Source organism: Oryzias latipes, chromosome 11 (genome assembly GCF_053564925.1).
Source record: "Oryzias latipes strain Hd-rR chromosome 11, Olatipes_Hd-rR_3.1".
NCBI classification, from domain to species: domain Eukaryota; kingdom Metazoa; phylum Chordata; class Actinopteri; order Beloniformes; family Adrianichthyidae; genus Oryzias; species Oryzias latipes.
The window spans coordinates 29772277-29784405 of record NC_136247.1 but is presented as its reverse complement, the minus strand read 5'-3'; the positions used below and the strand labels follow the sequence as shown (position 1 = coordinate 29784405).

General features: G+C 48.6%; 1 long non-coding RNA gene across 1 annotated transcript in view; it reads right to left on the bottom strand.

The window, feature by feature from the left end:
- Positions 1–780: 780 nt before the first annotated feature.
- The window catches only part of LOC144995475 (uncharacterized), a 30837-nt gene continuing 19488 nt past the window's right edge, over positions 781–12129 (bottom strand). Inside the window, exons 2-4 of the long non-coding RNA XR_013658995.1 lie at positions 6294–6398; positions 3957–4100; positions 781–1596 (exon numbers count right to left, since the gene is read on the bottom strand). This is a non-coding gene — a long non-coding RNA (uncharacterized LOC144995475). The remainder of the gene's footprint in view (positions 1597–3956; positions 4101–6293; positions 6399–12129) is intronic.

The following is a 12129-nucleotide window of genomic DNA, read 5'->3' as shown; positions in this document are numbered from 1 at the left end:
TTTTCCACTGAAAGACAGAACAATCGGGTGATAAGTGCATGTGTGTGCAAACGATAACTGCATAAACTCTATCCAAGGAAATCCAGGGATCTTTTTCATTATTGCCTCCATTGAAAATGAGAAAAAAAAGTTCTGGAGGTCTGCTCAGGCCGCCTCCCCGTCCTGCAGCAGGTCTCTGTGTGGCCGCCATAGTGTCCGGAATGGGGATCAAGTCAGTGTTCCCGCCAGTAGCCGGGACAGCTGTTGTTGGGCGTGATTTGTTTCAGACGGGTACCGATCACGCCACGCTGCTGAGATCAGGCTGCTGCCAGACCTTTGTGCTGCGCCTGTCGCTTAAATCACGCCGCAGCGCCTCAGATCGCGTCTGAACCATCGACTAACATTCAAACTGGCGCCTCAGACGCGAAGACGTGTTCAGTGTGAACGCAGCTTAGCCGTACTCCTAACCTTAACCCCCCCTCTGGGTCCATGAAGCCAAGAAAAAAGTTCAGCCCTGGCCGAGAATGACGTACAAATATGAGCTTTCTTTCTGGAGTTTCATTTTATTTGCTGTGAAACTGTTGGGGGGACGGCTGGGGGCGCCAGACGATCCAGAGGAAGGGTCCACAACCAAGGACAGGAGCAGAAACGAGCCCACTGGAATCTGGAATCAGTCCTGCTTCCCCCGGAGGGAAGTAGGAAAGAGGAACAGTACATGAATGCACCACATGCAGACAAGGTTCTTTTTAAATCCAATAATAATAAGAATAATAATAGTAATGATGGTAAAAGCACTTTTCAAGACACACAAGAACACTGTAGAGATTCAACACAGTAAAACTAACAGTTTGCATTTATTATTACTATTATTATTATCATTAAATTTAGATTCAGTGGAATATAAATGTAAACAGATGATCACTATGGAACAATGTAGAAGGTTCCGTCTGAATCCTCCATGACAGACTAGATAGAACAGAAAGAGACGTTCACGAGGCCTTCATTTGAAAACCTAAAGGCTGATTGACTGCTCTGTGTTCACAGCTGCACCACACCTGCTACTTTCAGTGGTCCTTCGGGACCCGGGTACCACAGGACCCGTTTGGTCCAGAGGTGCAGAAAACTGCTCTAAAATGCTTTTTCTGTGTCGTCTGCAGATCACTGAGAAATGTCAAGAGAAATAATCAAATCCTTCATATATATGTCACAACAGAAAGGCTTAGTTTAGACATTTCTCCAATCCTCATGTTTCCGCAATAGTATGTACACATTAGCTATAAATGTATGGTTCGGGATCTATTGTTATCAATCAATCAATCAATGTACTATTTGTATAGCGCTATTTAAGCAGAAGCAACCAAAGCGCTTAACATAAAATCAGAGACAATATGATACAATAAAGAACCAATAAACGCAATAAAACAATAAAACAGACAAAAAGCATAAAATTAACAAGCTGACCCACTAAACCTGCTCACTGGAGTTAAAAGCCTGACAAAAAAGATGAGTTTTCAAAAGTGATTTAAAATCACTGACCTCACAAAGAAAGGGAGAACGTTCCAGAGTTTAGGAGCTGCAACTGAAAAGGCTCCGTCTCCCCGAGTAACAAGCCAAGTCCTGGGAACCATTAAAAGCATAAGGACTCGACGTGGACGATACTCATGTAACAGCTCAGAGAGATACTCAGGTGCCAGACCATTCAAACATTTAAAAACCAAAAGTAAAATCTTAAAAGTTATAGATCTATAGCTATAGATCCATAGTTATGGATGTAGAGGTGTTAGATGTAAAGGTGTTGGATGTAGAGGTGATGGATGTAGAGGTGTTGGATGTAGAGGTGATGGATGTAGAGGTGATGGATGTAGAGGTGTTGGATGTAGAGGTGATGGATGTAGAGATGATGGATGTAGAGGTGATGGATGTAGAGGTGATGGATGTGGGGATGATGGATGTAGAGGTGATGGATGTAGAGATGATGGATGTAGAGGTGATGGATGTAGAGGTGATGGATGTAGAGGTGTTGGATGTAGAGGTGATGGATGTAGAGGTGATGGATGTAGAAATGATGGATGTAGAGGTGATGGATGTAGAGATGATGGATGTAGAGGTGATGGATGTAGAGGTGATGGATGTGGGGATGATGGATGTAGAGGTGATGGATGTAGAGGTGATGGATGTAGAGGTGTTGGATTTAGAGGTGATGGATGTAGAGGTGATGGATGTAGAGGTGATGGATGTAGAGGTGATGGATGTAGAGGTGATGGATGTAGAGATGATGGATGTAGAGGTGATGGATGTAGAGGTGATGGATGTGGGGATGATGGATGTAGAGATGATGGATGTAGAGGTGATGGATGTAGAGGTGATGGATGTAGAGGTGATGGATGTAGAGGTGTTGGATGTAGAGGTGATGGATGTAGAGGTGATGGATGTAGAGGTGTTGGATGTAGAGGTGATGGATGTAGAGATGATGGATGTAGAGGTGATGGATGTAGAGGTGATGGATGTGGGGATGATGGATGTAGAGGTGATGGATGTAGAGATGATGGATGTAGAGGTGATGGATGTAGAAATGATGGATGTAGAGGTGATGGATGTAGAGATGATGGATGTAGAAATGATGGATGTAGAGGTGATGGATGTAGAGATGATGGATGTAGAGGTGATGGATGTAGAGGTGATGGATGTAGAGGTGATGGATGTAGAGGTGATGGATGTAGAGGTGATGGATGTAGAGGTGTTGGATTTAGAGGTGATGGATGTAGAGGTGATGGATGTAGAGGTGATGGATGTAGAGGTGATGGATGTAGAGGCGATGGATGTAGAGGTGATGGATGTAGAGGTGATGGATGTAGAGATGATGGATGTAGAGATGATGGATGTAGAGGTGATGGATGTAGAGATGATGGATGTAGAGGTGATGGATGTAGAGGTGTTGGATGTAGAGGTGATGGATGTAGAGGTGATGGATGTAGAAATGATGGATGTAGAGGTGATGGATGTAGAGATGATGGATGTAGAGGTGATGGATGTAGAGGTGATGGATGTAGAGGTGATGGATGTAGAGGTGATGGATGTAGAGATGATGGATGTAGAGGTGATGGATGTGGGGATGATGGATGTAGAGGTGATGGATGTAGAGATGATGGATGTAGAGGTGATGGATGTAGAGGTGATGGATGTAGAGGTGTTGGATTTAGAGGTGATGGATGTAGAGGTGATGGATGTAGAGGTGATGGATGTAGAGATGATGGATGTAGAGGTGATGGATGTAGAGGTGATGGATGTGGGGATGATGGATGTAGAGGTGATGGATGTAGAGGTGATGGATGTAGAGGTGTTGGATTTAGAGGTGATGGATGTAGAGGTGATGGATGTGGGGATGATGGATGTAGAGGTGATGGATGTAGAGGTGATGGATGTGGGGATGATGGATGTAGAGGTGATGGATGTGGGGATGATGGATGTAGAGATGATGGATGTAGAGGTGATGGATGTAGAGGTGATGGATGTAGAGGTGATGGATGTAGAGGTGATGGATGTAGAGATGATGGATGTAGAGGTGATGGATGTAGAGGTGATGGATGTGGGGATGATGGATGTAGAGGTGATGGATGTAGAGATGATGGATGTAGAGGTGATGGATGTAGAGGTGATGGATGTGGAGGTGATGGATTTGGAGGTGATGGATGTAGAGGTGATGGATGTAGAGGTGATGGATGTAGAGGTGATGGTTTACTCCCAGGCTTCAAACAGGGCCATGCATATGATTGGTGGGTGACTCACCACACACGGAGGGTGGGGGTGGGGGGTTAGAGCAGTAATATAGTTCTATAATGTCAACCCCAATTTATTGAAGGAGGACTTAATCTCATATCCTACACAGTGGGAGGATTATTGCACAGAAATTTCTTGGTCAGCTAAGAGACTAAATGGATCAGAGGAGAATCTCATATAAGAGTTGGGCTCAGACTCACCTGTGCTGCTCACTTTGTCCTGTTTGGAGGGAATTTCTTTGTGCTCAGACAAAAATCGCTGATTTGAGGGTTGTATTGCCGCTGAGTGTAGAGTTGCAGAGCCGTGCACTTCTTCCAGTGAGTTCCACCTTCAGAACAGGACAGCTGGAAGAAAACGTCAGTGCAATCATCACAACATCATCACAAAATCATCACAAAATCATCACATAATCATGTAAAATTATCCAATATTATTCAATAATCATTTTTTAAAGGATTTTTTACATCCATAATCAAACCCACTGATATAGAGATTAGGGGTAAAAGCATGTCCAAAGTCCAGACGACTTCAATCCGTTTTCTTGTCAGTGAACATCAGAATGTTGATTTTTGTTTATTTTATTTTATTTGAAAATTCTGGTTTTTGTTTTCACCTTTTCAACCAATACATCAAGCTGGACTTTAGTTATTTATCTATATTTCATGAAGCAAATGGGATTGAAGTGTCTTTTCTTGTTTTATTTTCTGTTTTTTGTCATCATTTCTGTAATGAGTTTGATAAATCTGTGTCCATTCTTTATTGCTGTGACTACAATGCTGGAAATCCATCAATCAATCAATCAATCAATCAATCAATCAATCAATCAATCAATCAATCAATCAATCAATCAATCAATCAATCAATCAATCAATCAATCAATCAATCAATCAATCAATCAATCAATCAATCAATCAATCAACCAATCAATCAAAGTGTTTCCCTCAGATCATGGACAGCGTGTTGCTCCTCGTGTTTTAATGTGAATTCCGTTTTTCCCAAAGTTCCTGGCAGTCCAGACTCGCTCCGTCTGTGTTCTCACTTCTGATGAAGAACACAAACGAGAACAAAGGATCTCCGTGGAAGTGGGGGCCCAGGCGGCACCAAGGGGCTTTTGGGGGAGGAGAGGATAAATGAGTCATGAAAGAGTGGAGACAACAGAGGGGATCAGAGGATGAGAGAGGAATAATGACAGAAGTTTAGACAGACATGCCTTAATGGTTTTACTGTCGAGTGCTTTGAGGGTTTTCGGTCCGGACTCCCCCAGTTCTGCAGCTCAGAGGGAGGCGGCTTAAGTCATCTTCACTTAACGGGGGCTTTGCTGAAGTCGCCCCGTTAACAGAATTCTGGGCTTAAAAGTCAACTGGATCAGGAAAAGTCATCCTGACCTTCTCCTGAGTGAAGATCTGTGGGTTTTGGTTGAGCTGCGACATCACAGCTGTGATTCAACCTCCAGCCAACAAAAGAGGCCGATCTCACCGACAGTCTCTGATTCTTTTGGTTCATTCTGTACTCGTGTCGTCGAGCTGAAGCTTTTCTATCATGTTGATGGGTTTTTAGGGAACTCTTGGGTTTAATGGCTGAAGATTAGCTCGCACGCAGACGTCCAACTACAGACCATCACTACCACAGCATGTGCATCTTCACATGCATGCGTGTGCATCTTCACATGCATGCGTGTGCATCTTCACATGCATGCGTGTGCATCTTCACATGCATGCGTGTGCATCTTCACATGCATGCGTGTGCATCTTCACATGCATGCGTGTGCATCTTCACATGCATGCGTGTGCATCTTCACATGCATGCGTGTGCATCTTCACATGCATGCGTGTGCATCTTCACATGCATGCGTGTGCATCTTCACATGCATGCGTGTGATTCTTCACATGCATGCGTATGCACGCGGCTGAGTGTGTTAATCACGCTGCACTTATCAGTGACCGTCAGACCTGCAGCAGCTCTGATGTGCTCCCCGCCGATAGCAGGACTCCGCCCCCTTTGGGCTTTTCTATGGCGAGCTGACAGATCATTAGCAGCTAGCTAATGGCTCGTCGTTTGATGCATAGTAAAGGAGTGGGAGGAGCTGCATTGAACACGCCTCCATCAGTTCAGTTTACTACGTGGTACTTTGAACATTCTACTGATTTTTGATGAACTAAACACAGTTTTCCTTCTTTACTAGCTTCTGCTTTAGGATTCAGGACAAAAGGAAACGAGGTGAAAGGTTCAAATCCATCATTATAGACCCTTCACGCATGCATGCACGCACACACACACACACACACACACACCCCCACACCCACACACACACACACACACACCTACACACACACACTAAAGGACAGAGGAGGCTGTAATGAACAGCCAGGGGAGTCTATTGCCCCTCCTGTTCATATTCTGACCTTTGATTGGCGAAGACCTTTGACCGCAGAGGTCAAAAGGTCAGCATTGTGACCCTGAAACGGCCGAATGCAGCAGTGAGGTTTGGAGGGACAAAGAGCATGAAAGTATGAAGGGGTTCCACACCAGAACCTGACCTGAAGGTTTGTGGGGACCAAACGTTTCTGAGAGTTCTTGTTTCCATCAATTAGCAGCAGGTCAGCATGAAGTCGGCGTCTGCCTGAGCGTGTGGGAACTCCTGCCTGCAGATGACAGCTCATTAGCAGAGATTTGACCACACCCACCGCCCGGAGCTCTGCAGCAACAAGGTCAAACAAAGAGGAGGAAGAGGAGGAGGAGGAGATCCAACATGGAGGAGGAGGAGCGTGGGATGAAAAAAGGAACAGGAGGACCTTAGGATCAAACATGAAGGAGCATGGGATGAAACATGGAGGAGGAGGGGAGCCTAGGATGAAACATGGAGGAGCATGGGATGAAACATGGAGGAGGAGGGGAGCCTAGGATGAAACATGGAGGAGCATGGGATGAAACATGGAGGAGGAGGAGGAGCGCAGGATGAAATATGGAGGAGGAGGAGGAGCCTAGGATGAAACATGGAGGAGCATGGGATGAAACATGGAGGAGGAGGAGGAGCGCAGGATGAAACATGAAAGAGCGTGGGATGAAACATGGAGGAGGAGGGGAGGAAACATGGAGGAACATGGGATGAAACATGGAGGAGGAGGGGAGCCTAGGATGAAACATGAAAGAGCGTGGGATGAAACATGGAGGAGGAGGGGAGCCTAGGATGAAACACGGAGGAGCATGGGATGAAACATGGAGGAGGAGGAGGAGCGCAGGATGAAACATGAAAGAGCGTGGGATGAAACATGGAGGAGGAGGGGAGCCTAGGATGAAACATGGAGGAGCATGGGATGAAACATGGAGGAGGAGGAGGAGCGCAGGATGAAACATGAAAGAGCGTGGGATGAAACATGGAGGAGGAGGGGAGCCTAGGATGAACCATGAAGGAGCATGGGATGAAACATGGAGGAGGAGGAGGAGCGCAGGATGAAATATGGAGGAGGAGGAAGAGCACAGGATGAAACCTGGAGGAGGAAGGGAGCCTAGGATGAAACATGGCGGAGGAGGAGGAGCGTGGGATGAAAAATGGAGGAGGTGGAGAAGCACGGGATGAAAGATGGAGGAGGAGGACGAGCGTGGGATGAAAGATGGAGGAGGAGGAGGAGCATGGGATGAAACATGGAGGAGGAGGAGGAGCATGGCATGAAACATGGAGGAGGAGGAGGAGCGTGGGATGAAACATGGAGGAGGACGAGGAGCATGGGATAAAACATGGAAGAGGAAGAGCTTAGAATGAAACATGGAGGAGGAGCATGGCATGAAACATGGAGGAGGAGGAGGAGCGTGGGATGAAACATGGAGGAGGAGGAGGAGGAGCGTGGGATGAAACATGGAGGAGGAGGAGGAGCGTGGGATGAAACATGGAGGAGGAGGAGGAGCATGGCATGAAACACGGAGGAGGAAGAGGAGGAGCTTGGGATGAAACATGGAGGAGGAGGAGGAGCATGGGATGAAACATGGAGAAGGAGGAGGAGCGTGGGATGAAACATGGAGGAGGTGGAGGAGCGTGGGATGAAACATGAAGGAGGAGGAGGAGCATGGGATGAAACAAGGAGGAATAGAAGGAGCATGGGATGAAACATGGAGGAGGAGGAGCCTAGAATGAAACATGGAGGAGGAGGAGGAGCGTGGCATGAAGTAGGCATGAAGGAGTAGGAAGGGCATGGAATGAAACATGGAGGAGGAGGAGGAGGAGGAGAAGGAGCATGGGATGAAACATGGAGGAGGAGGAGCCTAGAATGAAACATGGAGGAGGAGGAGGAGCATGGCATAGAAGGAGCATGGGATGAAACATGGAGGAGGAGGAGGAGCGTGGCATGAAGTAGGCATGAAGGAGTAGGAAGGGCATGGAATGAAACATGGAGGAGGAGGAGGAGGAGGAGAAGGAGCATGGGATGAAACATGGAGGAGGAGGAGCCTAGAATGAAACATGGAGGAGGAGGAGGAGCATGGCATGAAACATGGAGGAGGAGGAGGAGCGTGGGATGAAACATGGAGGAGGAGGAGGAGCATGGGATGAAACATGGAGGAGGAGGAGGAGCAGGGGATGAAACATGGAGGAGGAGGAAGAGCATGGGATGAAACATGGAGGAGGAGGAGCCTAGAATGAAACATGGAGGAGGAGGAGGAGCGTGGGATGAAACATGGGGGAGGAGCCTAGAATGAAACATGGAGGAGGAGGAAGAGCATGGGATGAAACATGGAGGAGGAGGAGTCTAGAAGGAAACATGGAGGAGGAGGAGCATGGCATGAAACATGGAGGAGGAGGAGGAGCCTAGAATGAGACATGGAGGAGGAGGAGGAGCATGGCATGAAACATGGAGGAGGAGGAGGAGCGTGGGATGAAACATGGAGGAAGTGGAGGAGCGTGGGATGAAACATGAAGGAGGAGGAGCAGCATCGGATGAAACAAGGAGGAAGAGAAGGAGCATGGGATGAAACATGGAGGAGGAGGAGCCTAGAATGAAACATGGAGGAGGAGGAGGAGCGTGGCATGAAACATGGAGGAGGAGGAGCGTGGGATGAAACATGGAGGAGGAGGAGGAGCATGGCATGAAACATGGAGGAGGAGGAGGAGCGTGGGATGAACGATCAAGCAGGAGGAGGAGTATGGATGAAACATGAAGTGTGAGGAGGTGTATGGCATAAAACATGGCGGAGGAGGAAGTGCCCAGGATGAAACATGGAGGAGGAGCGCGGAATAAAAAACATGAAGGAGGAGGACAAGGAGCGCTGGATAAAACATGGAGGAAGAGGAGGAGCATTGGATGAATCATGGAGGAAAAGGAGTAGGAGGGGCATGGAATGAAACATGGAGGAGGAGGAGGAGCGTGGGATGAATCATGGAGGAGAACGAGTAGGAGGGGCATGGAATGAAACATGGAGAAGGAGGAGGAGAAGGAGCAGAAGGATGAAACATGGAGGAGGAGGAGCCTAGAATGAAACATGGAGGAGGAGGAGGAGCGTGGCATGAAGTAGGCATGAAGGAGTAGGAAAGGCATGGAATGAAACATGGAGGAGGAGGAGGAGGAGGAGAAGGAGCATGGGATGAAACATGGAGGAGGAGGAGCCTAGAATGAATCATGGAGGAGGAGGAGGAGCATGGCATGAAACATGGAGGAGGAGGAGGAGCATGGGATGAAACATGGAGGAGGAGGAGGAGCAGGGGATGAAACATGGAGGAGGAGGAAGAGCATGGGATGAAACATGGAGGAGGAGGAGCCTAGAATGAAACATGGAGGAGGAGGAAGAGCATGGGATTAAACATGGAGGAGGAAGAGTCTAGAATGAAACATGGAGGAGGAGGAGCATGGCATGAAACATGGAGGAGGAGGAGGAGCCTAGAATGAGACATGGAGGAGGAGGAGGAGCATGGCATGAAACATGGAGGAGGAGGAGGAGCGTGGGATGAAACATGGAGGAGGAGGAGGAGCATGGGATGAAAAATGGAGGAGGAGGAGGAGCGTGGGATGAAACATGGAGGAAGTGGAGGAGCGTGGGATGAAACATGAAGGAGGAGGAGCAGCATCGGATGAAACAAGGAGGAAGAGAAGGAGCATGGGATGAAACATGGAGGAGGAGGAGCCTAGAATGAAACATGGAGGAGGAGGAGGAGCGTGGCATGAAACATGGAGGAGGAGGAGCGTGGGATGAAACATGGAGGAGGAGGAGGAACATGGCATGAAACATGGAGGAGGAGGAGGAGCGTGGGATGAACGATCAAGCAGGAGGAGGAGTATGGATGAAACATGAAGTGTGAGGAGGTGTATGGCATAAAACATGGCGGAGGAGGAAGTGCCCAGGATGAAACATGGAGGAGGAGCGCGGAATAAAAAACATGAAGGAGGAGGACAAGGAGCGCTGGATAAAACATGGAGGAAGAGGAGGAGCATTGGATGAATCATGGAGGAAAAGGAGTAGGAGGGGCATGGAATGAAACATGGAGGAGGAGGAGGAGCGTGGGATGAAACATGGAGGAGGAGGAGGAGCATGGCATGAAACAAGGAGGAGGAGGAGAAGCGTTGGATGAAACATGGAGGAGGTGGAGGAGCGTGGGATGAAACATGGAGGAGGAGGAGGAGCATGGCATGAAACATGGAGGAGGAGGAGGAGCGTTGGATGAAACATGGAGGAGGTGGAGGAGCGTGGGATGAAAAATGGAGGAGGAGGACAAGCGTGGGATGAAAGATGGAGGAAGAGCGTTGGATGAAACATGAAGTGTGAGGAGGTGTATGGGATAAAACATGGAGGAGGAGGAAGTGCGCTGGATAAAACATGGAGGAAGAGGAGGAGCATGGGATGAATCATGGAGGAGAACGAGTAGGAGGGGCATGGAATGAAACATGGAGGAGGAGGAGGAGAAGGAGCAGAAGGATGAAACATGGAGGAGGAGGAGCCTAGAATGAAACATGGAGGAGGAGGAGGAGCATGGCATGAAACATGGATGAGGAGGAGCATGGGATGAAACATGGAGGAGGAGGAGGAGCAGGGGATGAAACATGGAGGAGGAGGAGGAGCGTGGGATGAAACATGGAGGAGGAGGAGCATGGGATGAAACATGGAGGAAGAGGAGGAGCATGGGATGAAACATGGAGGAGGAGGAGCCTAGAATGAAACATGGAGGAGGAGGAGGAGCATGGCATGAAACATGGAGGAGGAGGAGCCTAGAATGTGACATGGAGGAGGAGGAGGAGCTTGGCATGAAACATGGAGGAGGAGGAGGAGCGTGGGATGAAACATGGAGGAGGAGGAGGAGCATTGGATGAAACATGGAGGAGGAGGAAGAGCGTGGGATGAAACATGGAGGAGGAGGAGGAGCGTGGGATGAAACATGGAGGAGGAGGAGCATGGGATGAAACATAGAGGAGGAGGAGGAGCAGGGGATGAAACATGGAGGAGGTGGAGGAGCGTGGGATGAAACATGAAGGAGGAGGAGGAGCATGGGATGAAACATGGAGGAGGAGGAGCGTGGGATGAAACATGAAGGAGGAGGAGGAGCATCGGATGAAACAAGGAGGCAGAGAAGGAGCATGGGATGAAACATGGAGGAGGAGGAGCCTAGAATGAAACATGGAGGAGGAGGAGGAGGAGGAGCGTGGGATGAAACATGAAGGAGGAGGAGGAGCATCTGATGAAACAAGGAGGAAGAGAAGGAGCATGGGATGAAACATGGAGGAGGAGGAGGAGCGTGGGATGAAACATGGAGGAGGAGGAGCAGGGGATGAACATGGAGGAGGAGGAGCGTGGGATGAAACATGGAGGAAGTGGAGGAGCGTGGGATGAAACATGAAGGAGGAGGAGCAGCATCGGATGAAACAAGGAGGAAGAGAAAGAGCATGGGATGAAACATGGAGGAGGAGGAGCCTAGAATGAAACACGGATGAGGAGGAGGAGGAGGAGGAGCGTGGCATGAAACATGAAGGAGGAGGAGGAGCATGGCATGAAACATGGAGGAGGAGGAGGAGCGTGGGATGAACGATCAAGCAGTAGGAGGAGTATGGATGAAACATGAAGTGTGTCGAGGTGTATGGCATAAAACATGGAGGAGGAGGAAGTGCCCAGGATGAAACATGGAGGAGGAGCGCGGAATAAAAAACATGAAGGAGGAGGACAAGAAGCGCTGGATAAAACATGGAGGAAGAGGAGGAGCATGGGATGAATCATGGAGGAGGAGGAGCCTAGAATGAAACATGGAGGAGGAGGAGGAGCATGGCATGAAACATGGAGGAGGAGGAGGAGCGTGGGATGAAACATGGAGGACGAGGAGGAGCATGGGATGAAACATGGAGGAGTAGCAGGGGATGAAACATGGAGGAGGAGGAGCGTGGGATGAAACATGGAGGAGGTGGA